Consider the following 9,049-nt stretch of genomic DNA (forward strand, 5'->3'; position numbering starts at 1 on the left):
TTCTCTCTGAGAGTTTATTTACGTCTTCATGACAACCAGACCACAGGTCATCCTGCCGGGCTAGGGATCACCCTGTCCCAAAAACAGCATTACATCCAGGAGGAAGAAACACAGTGATTTAGGCACACACTCATTTCCCAGCTGGCAGTGCCAAGAAGGCCATTAGTGCCATAAAATATTAGCTTTCATCAGAGATCGATATGATCTGGATGAGAAGTGATCTCTATGGGCCAGAACTCTCCTGTTATCTAATCACTAAAAATGCAATTAATTTACAGGCAAGCGGTACTGTAATTTACAGGCACATGTAAATCACATAAAACTTGTCCTACCAGCTATATCTTTTCAACTTGGCAGCATCTGATAAGAAACGTCATAAAATAACTCTGAAAAATAGCATAAAAGTATATAATGTTTATAAATAAATAATAAGTTGAGCAGACATGGGGAAGGAAATTAATGTTGTTTAAGAGTGAAATACAGCCCAAACAGCCAAGAAAAGCTCCTAAATTTGCCCAAGTAAGCAGACACGCCTTTCCGCTGCATTAGCACATGACCCAAACAGCCGATTAAACAGATTAACACATAAAACAGGCCCCTGAGTTTTCTATGAGGTTGAAGCCAAATCATTTCACCAAAGTCATAAATACCTCCATTAAAAAATTATATGGTATGCACAACAAAATCAGTCCGTTTTAGTACCAGTGTAAGGACAGGCATAATCAGCCTCATGTTATTGCAGGTGCTATCAGTCTGGTGTTAATGCTGATGTTATACATTTGTGCTTGCATGCTTGTGCAGGTGCTATCATGCTGCTGTTAGTCGCAGTACTAGTGTTAGTTCAGGTGCTAGCATGCTCGTGTATTAGCACGCTGATGTCATTCTGAGTCATTCTGTTGGAGGCTGCTTGTTCTGTGATAGGATAGAACAGCATAACTAACATTTGAACAGCAGAGCCCTGTGCAGTTCTGCAGAGTGGGGTGGAAACGCTCCTAAACAAGCAACAAAAACTACGAGTTTCTCCTTGAGCTGGGACCAGAGCACATAGCCTGGCATTGGGAATTACTTCCCAAAACTGAACCCAACACCACCCTGAACCCCAAAACTGAACCCCAACATTATCCTGAACCCCAAAACTGAACCCAACACCACCCTGAATCCATAAACTGAACCCAACACCACCCTGAACTCCTACACTTTCTTTGAAAGCAGTAGCTTATTTTCTTATTTTCTCACCTGCAAAGACTGCTGGGAAACTTGCATATTCAGGTGTCCGATGTCAAGTGTTTTTATATAATATTGTGATGATGCAGAATGTTACAGCTAACTTAACCCCCACTCCCAACAGAAAACGACACCCTTGGTGAAGACGGTAATTCCCCACTGTGAACACGATCAATGGCACAACACCAGCACAAAACATGGCCTCCATTGGCATTCTATCCCAGCTTTACGCTGCCTGCCGGCCGCAATGCAATGTTCATTAAATACTCGATTCCATGCCAAAGGAACACATTGTACAGTCGATATATTTATCCATAGGATGTGCACTTGCTTAATGTGATTACCTTGAACAGGAGAGTGTGTGTGTGAGAGAGAGAGAGAGAGAGAGAGAGAGAGAGAGAGGAAATTGTACAAAGAAAAACAATCAGAACAGAAGAGGTGACCACATTTTAGAAACATTTAAACGCAGTGACCCCCTTCTTCATATCATTACTGTTACATTACATTACATTATTGGCATTTGGCAGACGCTCGTATCCAGAGCGACGTACAACAAAGTGCATACCCATAACCAGGGATAAGTTCGCTGAAAGACCCTAGAGGTAAGTACAATTTCAACTGCTACCTGTACAACAAAGATAAGGACAAGGGCCATTTTTATTTTTTTTTTTTATTTTTTTTTTTGAACAAACAAACAAACAGAGCAAAAGTCACCAAAGTTAACTATCCAAACACTGCTTACCTAGCCAACTAAAATACTGATACACAAGTCACAGAGACAACAATTAAGGTTCACAGGGAGGTAGGGAGGGATGGGGAGAGGTGCTGTTTGAAGAGGTGTGTCTTCAGCTTGCGCTTGAAGGTGGGGAGGGATTCTATAGTTCTGACCTCAACGGGGAGTTCGTTCCACCACCGTGGAGCCAGAACAGACAGTAGTCGTGAGCGTGAGGTGGAGGTTCTGAGAGGGGGAGGTGCCAAGCGGCCTGTGGAGGCTGAACGAAGAGGTCTGGCAGGGGTGTAGGGTCTGATGATTTTTTGCAGATAAGCTGGGGAAGACCCTTTAACTGCTTGGAAGGCTAGCACCAATGTTTTGAATTTGATGCGAGCCATGACAGGCAGCCAGTGGAGGGAAGTAAGCAGGGGGGTGACGTGTGAGTATTTGGGAAGGTTGAAGACCAGACGAGCTGCTGCATTCTGGATGAGTTGGAGGGGTCTGATGGCAGACGCTGGGAGGCCAGCCAAGAGGGAATTGCAGTAGTCCAGGCGGGACAGAACCATCGCTTGGACCAGGAGCTGGGTCGAGTAGGGGGTGAGAAAGGGGCGGATTCTCCGTATGTTGTATAGGAAGAACCTGCAAGACCGGGTCACCGCCGCAATGTTCTCGGAAAGGGACAGTCTGCTGTCCATCACCACGCCGAGGTTCCTTGCACTGGGTGACGGCGTGAGTGTGGTATCCCCGAGGGAAATGGAGAGATCCAGATGGGGAGAGGTATTAGCAGGGATGAATATCATTTCAGTTTTACCTGGGTTGAGCTTTAGATGGTGGTTGTCCATCCAGCTCTGGATGTCCCTCAGACAAGCAGAGATACGGGCTGAAACCTGCGTATCAGACGGCGGGAACGAGACGAAGAGTTGGGTATCGTCCGCATAGCAGTGGTAGGATAGCCCATGTGCAATGATCACAGGGCCAAGGGAGCGAGTGTAGAGAGAAAAAAGAAGCGGGCCAAGAACTGAGCCCTGGGGAACTCCTGTGGCGAGGGGCCGAGGTGTCGATACCGAACCAGCCCAGGCAACCTGGAAGGAGCGACCAGAGAGGTAGGACTCAATCCAGTCCAGGGCTGTGCCACAGATGCCCGTTGCTGACAGGGCAGACAGGAGGATGGAGTGATCCACAGTGTCGAAGGCAGCAGAGAGATCTAGAAGAATGAGGACAGAGGAGAGGGAGGCTGCTCGTGCGGCATGAAGTGACTCACTGACGGAGAGGAGCGCAGTCTCTGTCGAGTGGCCCGATCTGAAGCCAGACTGATGGGGGTCTAGCAGGTTGTTGTTAGAAAAGAAGGAAGAAAGTTGAGTAGAAGCGGCTCGTTCTATAGTTTTAGAAAGGAAAGGAAGAAGAGATACCGGGCGGTAGTTCTGGATGATGGAGGGATCCAGGGTAGGCTTTTTTAGCAGCGGAGTGATGTGGGCCCTCTTGGAGGATGCCGGAAAACAGCCGGAAGACAGGGAGGAGTTGACAAGGGAGGTGACAAATGGGAGAATGTCAGGTGTGATAGTTTGGAGAAGAGAAGAGGGGATAGGGTCAAGGGCACAGGTTGTAGGGCGGTGGCAGAGCAGGAGTTGAGAAACATCAGAGTCTGTAAGGGGGGAGAAAGTGGAAAAGGAAGGGATGGGCCTAGAGGGGGGGAAGGGCACAGTGAGGGGGGCGGCGGTTGTAAAGGATCTGCGGATGACTGCGACCTTCTCATCGAAGAAATCAGCAAAGTCATCAGCAGCGAAGGAGGACTGAGGAGGAGGAGGCGGTGCGTTGAGGAGAGAGGAGAAAATGGAGAAAAGTTTCCGGGGGTTAGAAGCAGAGTTCTGAATTTGCGTTTGATAGTATTTTGCTTTGGCGGCAGTGACATCGGAAGAGAATGCCGCCAGGAGAGACTGGTAAGTCATGAGGTCGGAAGCGTCTCTGGATTTCCCCCACTTCCTCTCCGCTGCGCGGAGGCTGGCCCTGGAGGTACGGAGGGTGTCAGATATCCAAGGACTGGGAGGGGATGTGCGAGGTGGCTTTGAGACAGGGGGACAGAGAGAGTCAAAGGCGGAGGAGAGAGATGAAAGGAGGGTGGCAGATGCAGAGTCAGCGGGGAGTTTGGAGAAGGATTCGAGAGGGGGGAGTGAGGCGGTGACGGTGCTGGCAAAGGAAGAGGGTGAGAGGGAGCGGAGGTTACGGCGGGCTGAGGAAGTGTGGGAGGGAGGAGGGGGAGGAGGATGGGGAGGAAGAGGGAGGGAGAATGAGATGAAGTGGTGATCAGATTTAGAAACATTTAAACGCAGTGACCCCCTTCTTCATATCATTACTGTAGCGTGGGAAGCTAAGCGGAGAGCCAGGGGCGACCAAAGGTAGAACCTTTTTTAACCAACACGCGAACGTGTCAGTCACTAAATCCCAGGGAGAACCGAAATAGGGATACCCAGCTAGGAACAGGACTTCTCCCGGAACAATGGGAGGAATGGAAATTAAACAAACCAAACTTAGAAATCGCAAACAGAAAAGTAGCTCAAAAACGGCTAGAGAACGTAAAACAACCCTTAAATAACTCGGGCGAACCAATAACTTTGGTACCGTGCCAAATAGCTGGGCACTGAGTGAAAACCAAAAGAAAATACAACCTAGCGAGAAAAGCTAGGCACGAAAATAAAAACCTTGAGGCGCAGCTCGGGACAAAAATGCAAACCAAAATACAACACCGGCGACAACGTCCCTCTACCATCGACTCACACGAGTCCAAAAGAAAAAACAAAACCCTTGAGGAAGGCGCCAGCACACACAACACTTCCAGCTGTACGCCTTCCTTACCTTTTAGATATTTCTCTTTTTTAGCAATGAGAGAATTATCCACCAGCACCGTACCTGACTCGTATAGGTTTAGAGTCTACCGGGCGCTTTACCGGCTTTGTGCCAAGGGCGAACGGTTGAACACAAAAGCACTGAAAACTAGTCCATGCTGGTCTTAAATACTCTCCCGGGAGGTAATTCCCCAGGAGAAAACGAGGAACAGGTGGAAACAATTATCCTCGGCCATCTAGTGGCACCAGTGAGAATTACCTCCCACCATGACAATTACAAAGCCCTGCAATGTCAACAGATGAATGAAGAAGAGTCTCCTCTATCAACACATCTGTGTGTGTCTGTGTGTGTCTGTGTGTGTTTGTGGTGTGTGTGTGTGTGTGGGAGGTGTGTGTGTGTGTGTGTGGTGTGTGTGTGTGTGTGTGTTTGTGGTGTGTGTGTGTGTTTGTGTGTGGTGTGAGTGTGTGTGTGTTTGTGGTGTGTGTGTGATTGTGTGGTGTGGTGTGTGTGTGTGTGTGTTTGTGGTGTGTGTGTGTTTGTGTGTGTGTGTGTGAGTGTGCGTGTGTGGTGTGTGTAAATGGTAAATGGTTGGCATTTATATAGCGCCTTTATCCAAAGCGCTGTACAATTGATGCTTCTCATTCACCCATTCATACACACACTCACACACCGACGGCGATTGGCTGCCATGCAAGGTGCCAACCAGCTCGTCAGGAGCATTTGGGGGTTAGGTGTCTTGCTCAGGGACACTTTGACACAGCTCAGGTGGGGGATCGAACCTGCAACCCTCTGACTGCCAGATGACTGCCCTTACTGCCTGAGCCAATGAGATGACTGCCCTTACTGCCTGAGCCAATGAGATGACTGCCCTTACTGCCTGAGCCAATGAGATGACTGCCCTTACTGCCTGAGCCATGTCGTGTGTGTGGTGTGTGTGTGCAGGCGCGAGTGTGAGTGTGAGTGAGTTCGCTGCAGATTACTTTTTTGATGAGAAGGTCACAGTCATCCGCAGATCCTTTACAACCACCGCCCCCCCTTACTGTGCCCTTCCCCCCCTCTAGGCCCATCCCTTCCTTTTCCACTTTCTCCCCCCTTACAGACAGAGATGTTTCTCAACTCCTGCTCTGCCACCGCCCTACAACCTGTGCCCTTGACCCTATCCCCTCTTCTCTTCTCCAAACTATCACACCAGACATTCTCCCATTTGTCACCTCCCTTGTCAACTCCTCCCTGTTTTCCGGCTGTTTTCCAGCATCCTTCAAGAGGGCCCATATCACTCCATTGCTAAAAAAAGCCTACCCTGGATCCCTCCATCATCCTGAACTACCGCCCGGTATCTCTTCTTCCTTTTCTTTCTAAAAAAGAGACTGCGCTCCTCTCCGTCAGTGAGTCACTTCATGCCGCACGAGCAGCCTCCCTCTCCTCTGTCCTCATTCTTCTAGATCTCTCTGCTGCCTTCGACACTGTGGATCACTCCATCCTCCTGTCTGCCCTGTCAGCAACGGGCATCTGTGGCACAGCCCTGGACTGGATTGAGTCCTACCTCTCTGGTTGCTCCTTCCAGGTTGCCTGGGCTGGTACGGTATCGACACCTCGGCCCCTTGCCACAGGAGTTCCCCAGGGCTCAGTCCTAGGCCCGCTTCTTTTTTCTCTTTACACTCGTTCCCTTGGCCCTGTGATCACTGCACATGGGCTATCCTACCACTGCTATGCGGATGATACCCAACTCTTAATCTCATTCCCACCATCTGATACACAGGTTTCTGCCTGTATCTCTGCTTGCCTGAGTGACACCCAGAGCTGGATGGATAACCACTATCTAAAGCTCAACCCTGGCAAGACTGAAATGATATTCATCCCTGCTAATACCTCTCCCCATCTGGATCTCTCCATTTCCCTCGGGGATACCACACTCACGCCATCACCCAGTGCAAGGAACTTGGCGTGGTGATGGACAGCAGACTGTCCCTTTCCGAGAACATTGCGGCGGTGACCCGGTCATGCAGGTTCTTCCTATACAGCATACGGAGAATCCGCCCCTTTCTCACCCCCTACTCGACCCAGCTCCTGGTCCAAGCGATGGTTCTGTTCCACCTGGACTACTGCAATTCCCTCTTGGCTGGCCTCCCAGCGTCCGCCATCAGACCCCTCCAACTTATCCAGAATGCAGCAGCTCGTCTGGTCTTCAACCTTCCCAAATACTCACACGTCACCCCCCTGCTTACTTCCCTCCACTGGCTGCCTGTCATGGCTCGCATCAAATTAAAAACATTGGTGCTAGCCTTCCAAGCAGTTAAGGGGTCTTCCCCAGCGTACCTACAAAAAATCATCAGACCCTACACCCCTGCCAGACCTCTTCGTTCAGCCTCCACAGGCCGCTTGGCACCTCCCCCTCTCCGAACCTCCACCTCACGCTCACGACTACTGTCTGTTCTGGCTCCACGGTGGTGGCACGAACTCCCCGTTGAGGTCAGAACTGTACAATCTCTCCCCACCTTCAAGCACAAACTGAAGACGCACCTCTTCAAGCAGCACCTTTCCCCATCCCTCCCTACCTCCCTGTGATTCTTAATTGTTGTCTTTGTGATTTACGTAGTGTTTCGGTATTTTTAGTTGGCTAGGTAAGCAGTATTTGGATAGTTAATTTTGGTCACTTTTGCTTTGTTGTTTGTTTATTTGTTGTTTAAAAAAAAAGAAAAAAATAGGCCCTGGTCCTTATCTTTGTTGTACGGGTAGCAATTGAAATTGTACGTCCCTCTAGGGTCTTTCAGCGCATTTAGCCCTGGTTATGGGTATGCACTTTGTTGTACGTTGCTCTGGATAAGAGCGTCTGCCAAATGCCAATAATGTAATGTAATGAGTGTGTGTGTGTGTGAGTATGTGTGCATGCGTGTGTGAGTGTGTGTTTGTGAGTGTGAGTGTGTTTTTTGTGTGTGTGTGTGGTGTGTGTGTGGTGTGCATGCATGTGCACGCGAGTGTGTGTATGCGAATGTGAGTGTGTGTGTGTGTGTATGTGTGTATGTGTGAGTGTGTGTGTGTGAGTGTGTGTGAGTGTGTGTGTGTTTGTGTGTATGTGTGTGTGAGTGTGTGTGAGTGTGTGTGTGTGTGAGATGGCTCCCCCATCTTTAGGAGCTCTGCGTTCAGTGTGTGCAGAGCTGTATCCCTTAGCGTGTGCAGCGCTGTATCCCTTAGCGTGTGCAGGGCAGCACCCTTAGAAGTCAGTTTGAATATGTTTGACTGAGGGTTCTGTTTGTTCATTCATACCCCCGTACAGCCATACCACCATCCTGCATGGGAAACTCACCCATCTGTTTGTGTTTCCACAGAATTTCCTCATGTTTTAAAGATGGGACGTGACGCATTGTGTGCATGAAACATCTATCACCAGTACCAGGGTAAGAGCCCAAAGAGCCCCACGTGTCATGACGCGAGAACGCAACGTTTCTCAGACATAGAGGTCAGATTGAGAGTGAGGTGTTGGGGGTGGGGATGAGGGGGGGTGGGGGTGAGGGTGAGGTGTTGGGGGTGGGGGTGAGGGTGAGGTGTTGGGGGTGGGGGTGAGGGTGAGGTGTTGGGGGGGAGGGGGAGGGTGAGGTGTTGAGGGGGAGGGTGGAGGTGAGGGTGAGGTGTTGGGGGTGGGGGTGAGGGTGAGGTGTTGGGGGGAGGGTGAGGGTGAGGTGTTGGGGGTGAGGGTGGAGGTGAGGGTGAGGTGTTGGGGGTGGGGGTGAGGGCGAGGTGTTGGGGGGAGGGTGAGGGTGAGGTGAGGGGGGGTGAGGGTGAGGTGTTGGGGGTGGGGGTGAGGGTGAGGTGTTGGGGGGTGAGGGTGAGGGTGAGGTGTTGGGGTGAGGTGGTGGGGGTTCTGCCATTTTAACTCCCTCTGATGGGAAGGCAAGCAGCAGGTTTCTGTGCTCCTACACACCGTACGCTCACACACACACACACACACACTGCTACAGCCCTCTATATATTTACACACACACTGCTCCAGGCCTTCTGCACACAGCAAGCAGCTTCTGAGAAAATAGGTCAGTGATGTGCAGTGAGGAGAGGGGGAGTGGGAGAGGGGGGAGAGAGAGGGAGAGAGAAAACTCAAAATTAAACTTGCAAGCAGGGTTGAGGGGGCCAAGCAGTCCAGTAGGGCAGGGTTGAACTTGATCAGATGATGTTAAAAGTGTGGCTATAAGCACTTATAGCAAGTTTTGTGTCAACTCACCAAAGAGTGGGTGTAACTTATGAGTTCACGTCCTGTTTGTCTTTGATTTGGCTGTCATA

The sequence above is a fragment of the Conger conger genome, chromosome 13 (genome assembly GCF_963514075.1).
Source record: "Conger conger chromosome 13, fConCon1.1, whole genome shotgun sequence".
NCBI classification, from domain to species: Eukaryota; Metazoa; Chordata; class Actinopteri; order Anguilliformes; family Congridae; genus Conger; species Conger conger.